This window comes from Chenopodium quinoa, unplaced genomic scaffold (genome assembly GCF_001683475.1).
Source record: "Chenopodium quinoa cultivar QQ74 unplaced genomic scaffold, ASM168347v1, whole genome shotgun sequence".
Lineage (NCBI taxonomy): Eukaryota > Viridiplantae > Streptophyta > Magnoliopsida > Caryophyllales > Amaranthaceae > Chenopodium > Chenopodium quinoa.
The window spans coordinates 3,897,460-3,903,994 of record NW_018742798.1 but is presented as its reverse complement, the minus strand read 5'-3'; positions in this window follow the sequence as shown (position 1 = coordinate 3,903,994).

Here is a 6,535-nt window from a genome sequence, read left to right as displayed (position 1 = left end):
TATATATATAAATATATATATAAAACTACATGCAATACAAGGGTATTATTTGTTTTACCATATATACAAATAATGCAAAGGAAAGAGACAAGAGATTGATTTGCCCATATCTTTTCCAATATCTCGTATATATCATATATATTTAACTTTTTTTTATTAGGAAACATATATATTTACCTTGGTTATATATATTGTAAAATTTACTTATATAACATTTTCATCAAATACATATCTGGTAAAATTACATGTATGACAAAGTATATACCAGAAGAAAAATAGTGTTTACAAAAAATAACACTCGTATTAAGAAATGTTAATATTTTGTTCCTTAATATGGATGATGAAATAAATGAGTACATATATATATGGTAAGAATAATGTGTGTATGATTTCACAATATTTTATATATATTTTTTTTTTGGAAAAATAAAGATCATAAATTATATGTCAAAGTACTCTATAGTGCCTATAAAAACCTCTTTTTCATAGCTCTAGTTCATCCAAGTTGAGCTCGTAGCCTTCAAAACTTCATGGGTTCAAGAATCAAATTCACCAATGACACTACTAGAAATTTTTTGGAGATTCTTCTCCAACACAAAATCGATGGAAACTCAAAGCTAGATTGGGAAAAAATTGTTTCTTGTCATCTATTATTCAAATTATATTAATGATGTATGGTAGTAATTTTAGTTAATGTAATTATCTGGTAATACGGAAATATAAAGGAAGACCCATACAATTCTTGAAGAGGCCATTAGCTAATGAAGATCTGATGCATGCTTATTCAAGGCCACATTTGCAACCAGTAAATTGGCTATCTCCCCCTCAATGGAAAAAATGCATCACTATTTTTTTATTATGAAGATCAAGAACCCACAGGAGACAATGATGATGAGCAAGATGATCATTTAATTTAAATTTAAACTTAACCCCCGAGGATAACAATATAAATCTTGAGAAGGAGCCTTCTACAATATCACCTCTTTTAGGAAAGCGTAAGAGTTTGGGGGAAACTAGTAAAATTAATAAAAAAAGGATGAATGACATTGATAAGAGTATGGAGGTTGTGAAATCAACATTCAGGCTCAGTCATCAAAGGTACAAAGCAATTCAGTACAAGAAAAGTTCAATCTCCTTGCTGCAACTCTTAAAGAGATCCCTCAAATGAAAGATTACACTGATGATTTTTATATCCATGTTTTAGAGTACTTAACTCAAGATCACAATAGGGAATTTTTCATGGCACTTGCTACTAATCATCAGAAATTGCTTTGGTTGAAGTCAAGGGGTATACAATTTCCTGGAGACTATTATACTCCCCAATTTGATGATGAAATAAATGATGAGGACAAAAAATAATGTGGTGGAGATTATTATGCCTTATGTTTATGCTTCAATAAATGAGTGTTTATTTTAATAAAAACTTTGGTCCTTCGTAATAATTTGAATAAAATAATTTCGTTATATTTCTTTTGACGTTGTATGTTTATCTTTTTTTTTCTTTACATATATATATATATATATATATATATATATATATATATATATATATATATATATATAATAATAATTTCGTTATATTTCTTTTGACGTTGTATGCTTATCTTTTTTTTTTCTTTATATATATATATATGTATGTATATATATATATATATATATATATATATATATATATATATATATATATATATATATATATAATGCTACTCCATACTAAACTACTCGTACAATATAATTATACATCGCTTGTAGTCTTCATTCCCTATTAATGATAATGGTGTGGACAAAAAAAAAATAAAAAATACATATATATGTGTGTGTGTGTGAAGTATATAAAAAACATTTGTATGACAATATTTTGCAATATATGGAAAATTTAATTTACATAAAAAATCCTACTTAAAAATAATCCTACTTAACTTTTCTGAAATTATTTTTTTCCTGAACTGAAATTATTTTTGCTGAACTGAAATTATTTTCACTGAACTGAAATTATTTTTATTGAACTGAAATTATTTTTGCTGAACTGAAATTATTTTTGCTGAAGTAAAAGTATTTTTACTGAATTTATTTTTACTACACTGAAATTATTTTTACTGAACTGAAATTAATTTTACAGCACTGAACTTATTTTTACTGAACATAAATTATTTTTACTTAATATTTTTTTAAGGTGAACAAAACAGGGCCTTAGGGTCAGTTCTCTTCAGATTATTTTCAGTTAAGTTTAGTTTCAATATGTTCAATTCAGTTCAGTTCACTTCTTAATTTCCTTCGCTCGTAAAATATTCAGTTCAGTTTAGTTCAATTCAGTTAAGTTCAACTCCAATAAGTTCATTCTATTAAGTTTAGTTCAGCTAATTTCAGTCAATCAAAACAGACCCTTAGGCTCTACTTTTCTTACTCTAATCCAATAATATTTATAAATATATAGTTGGAAAAATTGTAAATAATAATCCCAACTTTGCTATATTTTCTTTTTAATTTTGGATTATTGTAGAATAATCCAAACTTTGGGAGCTGCTTACTTTGTTCAATATCAATTACCGATGACTAGTTAAAGGTGTTAATTTTTTTTTTGTAAAAAATAAACCAAAATTCAAAAATAATTATCTATTACTAAATTTTAAGTTTAAACTAAAAAGTAATTAAAAACTTTTTTTTTACAAAAAAAACAGGGGTACGTGACTGGCTGCTCCCAGCCACGTCACTGCCGTTATAGCAACCAACCACTACAACGCAGACCGAAGCCCAATTCCTGTAGCCCTAGCTGATGCAGCCATGCAACAAGCCTAGTGACGCCAATAAATAGGCCACCACTCGAAACTCCACTAAAACTGTGCACCTCAAACAAAACCACAAGCTACGTACTCTTGCTAGAAATTAAAATCACCACTCAAACTCCCATTAAAACCGTGCTAACTCCAGTCATCACCACCACTCGAAACTCCTTTAAAACAACCTCCCCCGCTTCAAAACATCCTAAACAATTCTTCCCCACCATTGAAAACCCTAGCCGCTAAGTTTTTGAGGTGGGAAATGAGTGATTTGGGGTTTTAAGGAGTTAGAAGGGATTTCAGTGGTGGTTGTGTTAGGGGATGGGGAAAAACGACGGCGAGAGAAGACTGACGAACCAGTCGAGAAGAGCGGAGGGCTTGCGAGAGAAAGCGACAGGTTAGGCAGTAGGAATGGGGGTTAGGATGCACCGGTGGGGGAGGAGGGGCTGATGTTTTCTTGTTTTTGTTATTTTTTATATTTTTTTAGACAAATCAAGGCTTAACACGTGACAAGTGACTTGATATAATAGGTCATTGACTTTTGTTGACCTATTTGGGATTAAAAATTATAAACAACCCCCAAAATTTAGAACCGAATAACACGTTTGAGAGAAGACATATGAGCAAATCTCGGATCGTGCATATGAAGACACACCTATTGGACAATATAAGATTTGTCCGCCCTAGTAAACATAAGATATAGCAGAGCCCGCGCAAGGCTCCTATAAAGAGTAGGATCATCAAAAGTAGTACCAAAGTTAGCACCAACCTTTAATTTAGTATCAACGGGTGTAGGTGACAATTTATAAGATGACATGCTTGCACGCTCAATGATTTTTTCGGCATATTTATGTTGGGAAAGAAACATACCACCTTTATGTCGAGGCACATCAATGCCAAGAAAATAATTGAGAAGTGTAGGCGTCAATTGAAGTGCGCCTACATTAAAGCATGTGGTGAATATGCTTGGCACTCATAGGAAGTGGGAATTGACATAATACGATTAAGGACAAGGAAAGTAGGGAGCCACAAACAAGTTTTTAAGGAACTTGTAAACCGTTCACGGATCATAAAAGGAAACCACGAATAAGGGACAACGATAGGCAACAACGATTGACCCGTGAAGGTTACACCCCATTCATAATCAATGAGATTAATAACTCCATATGGTTCAAAACCACGAAAGGAGGATCGAGGATGATGGTACGAAGTGAGTCATGGAGTTATATTCACCCGTATTGGCCTCTACGATTCTTATAGTGAAAAGTAATTTCTGCGATCTCAAAGGCATACAAACAGAGATTCAATTCGCTCAAAACTATTAATAGTCTAAATTGGTTTAATATTAATGCAACAAATCATTCTAAAATATTTGTGATCACTTGATTAAACAACAAGATTAAAAAGGAACCTAAACCGGTTGTCCAAATTATCTTATTAGGTGTGATTTTCAATTACATATTCCCTTTAACATGCAATATGGTGATCAATAAATAATAATAGGACAAATATTAATATTGGAAGCAATTCAACAATAAATTGTTAGTCAAATCAAATATAAAATGACCTAATCATGATACTAGCAATATGAATAAAAATAAGAGTAATAAAGTGATTAATTACTCACTTTTCGCTTTTCCTTGAATTGCTACATCATGAATAAACTGTTAGTAACTTCAATAAAAATATAAAATTGAAACAATTAAATTAAATAAAATTAGAGTTGATTTGGTCCAAACCATCAGTTAATTATACCTTTCACGCCTTGGTTTAAGGACGGAACATCGGGTTAAGTATGAACTCTTTGGAGTGCTTAAGGGAAGTATGATGTAATTAGGAATATAGGTTTAAGGCTTAGAATATGAGAGAGAGAGAAGAGAATGATTTTTGGTGTAAAAGAGAGGAAGAGAGAATGATTTGATGATCAAGCTTGTTGATGATTGAAAAAGGGGAGATATGACCTCTATTTATGGAGTAAAAAGAAGGGTCGAATAATCAAGAAAAGATAAGAATTCGAATCGGATAAAACTCGATAGACTGCAGTTTTTGCGGTTATTGTTTTTATCATATCTTTTGATTCAGAAATCGGAATAAGATAAATAATATGTCGTTGAAAAGATCTTGAAATCTACTTTCTATCCCAATTTTAATAAGATTAAAATATTTTGTAGAATAAAAGATATGGCAGAAATAGTGGGACAGTGTCAGTTTTGGATAGAGTTTGATATTTTATTCATATCTTTTCCGTTCTAGCTCGGAATTGATATTATAATATATCATTGAAAATATAATTTCAAGGGATATCCAACCATATAAAATTTGGATAAAAACTATGAGGCACAAAAATAATATCTTTCTATCTTTGAACGTCTTTCAATTCGGATAGAATTAGGACTTTCAAAAAGAGGAGTTTTATTCAATTTCAAACTCTTTAATCTTATCTTTTTAAAAAGGATAATTAAGATCTTTTAGAAACTTATAGAAGCCTCCAATTAATCCAAATTGATTTAGGAATGGGATTAATAATTTGGACCCTCCACATGATCAATGGGTCGTAGGTAAGGTGGGCTTAGGTTCGGTTTGGGCTCAGTTTAATATTTTGGTCATAACTTATTCGTTATAACTCGGATTTGGGCTTATAATATATCGTCGGAAATATATTTTAAAGCCCCATCCAGTTATTCAATCATTGGACCCAGATTATGGACCAAAATAAACTAGACTAAACGTTTTTATAAAAAGGACACGAAATGAATGATTTTATGGGACTCGAAATGAATTATTTTGGGTTTAAAGGCATGAAAAGAGGAAATTAAGTGACGGTTTGGGGAAATGGGCTAGGAATTGGTTTGTTTATGAAATGTATATATGGATTTAAGAACTCCAAAGATTAAATACTCAACCCAACCAATAATGGCGGTGAAAGGTTGTTCATCATCGGGTTTGGTTTTGGGGAGAAATTTTTAGGTGTCTACAAGAAGGCCAAGATCATTCATAGCAAATTCAGAGCTATGACTTTCCATTATAGAACGTCGCAGAGTATCCAAAGAAGCTGTGAGTATAATGTCATCAACAAATAATAAAATGTAAGCCATATCTTACGGAAAATGAACAAAGAATCCTCACTCCTGCAATTAGTAAAACCAATAGAAAGAACATAATCATTAAAAGGCTTATATCAAGCATGGGGTGCTTGCTTAAGCCTGTATAAGGACTTTGCAAAAGACAAACATAATTAGGATGGTCATGATCCCTGTACCCCAAGTGTTGATGCATATAAACCATCTCCTGTAATTCACCATGAAGGAAGACATTTTTGACATCCAGTTGATGAATTGGTCATGCCTTAGAGAGAGAAAGACTGAGAACCGTGCGGATCATAGCCGATTTCACCACCAGACTAAAAGTCTCACCTCAATCAATGCCAACCTGCTGAGTTTTTCCATCACTATTGACACCTAAAAATGTCTCCCCGAAACCAAACCTGATGATGAAAACCTTTCACCACCATTATTGGTCAGGTTGAGTATTTAATCCCGGGTGTGCTTAAAATTCGTATTCGATCAAACTCAATTCGTAAAATGGTCAACGGATCAGTCCTAATGTTTAGTCAAAGCATAGTCCAATTTATATTTCGGCCCAAACCTTTTTTTCATTTATTTCATATTATTTATTATTTTAGTCTAATTAATAAATAATAAACCTAAATAGCCCAAAATTATGAAACATCACATAGAAAATGCTGAGCGTAATTAGGG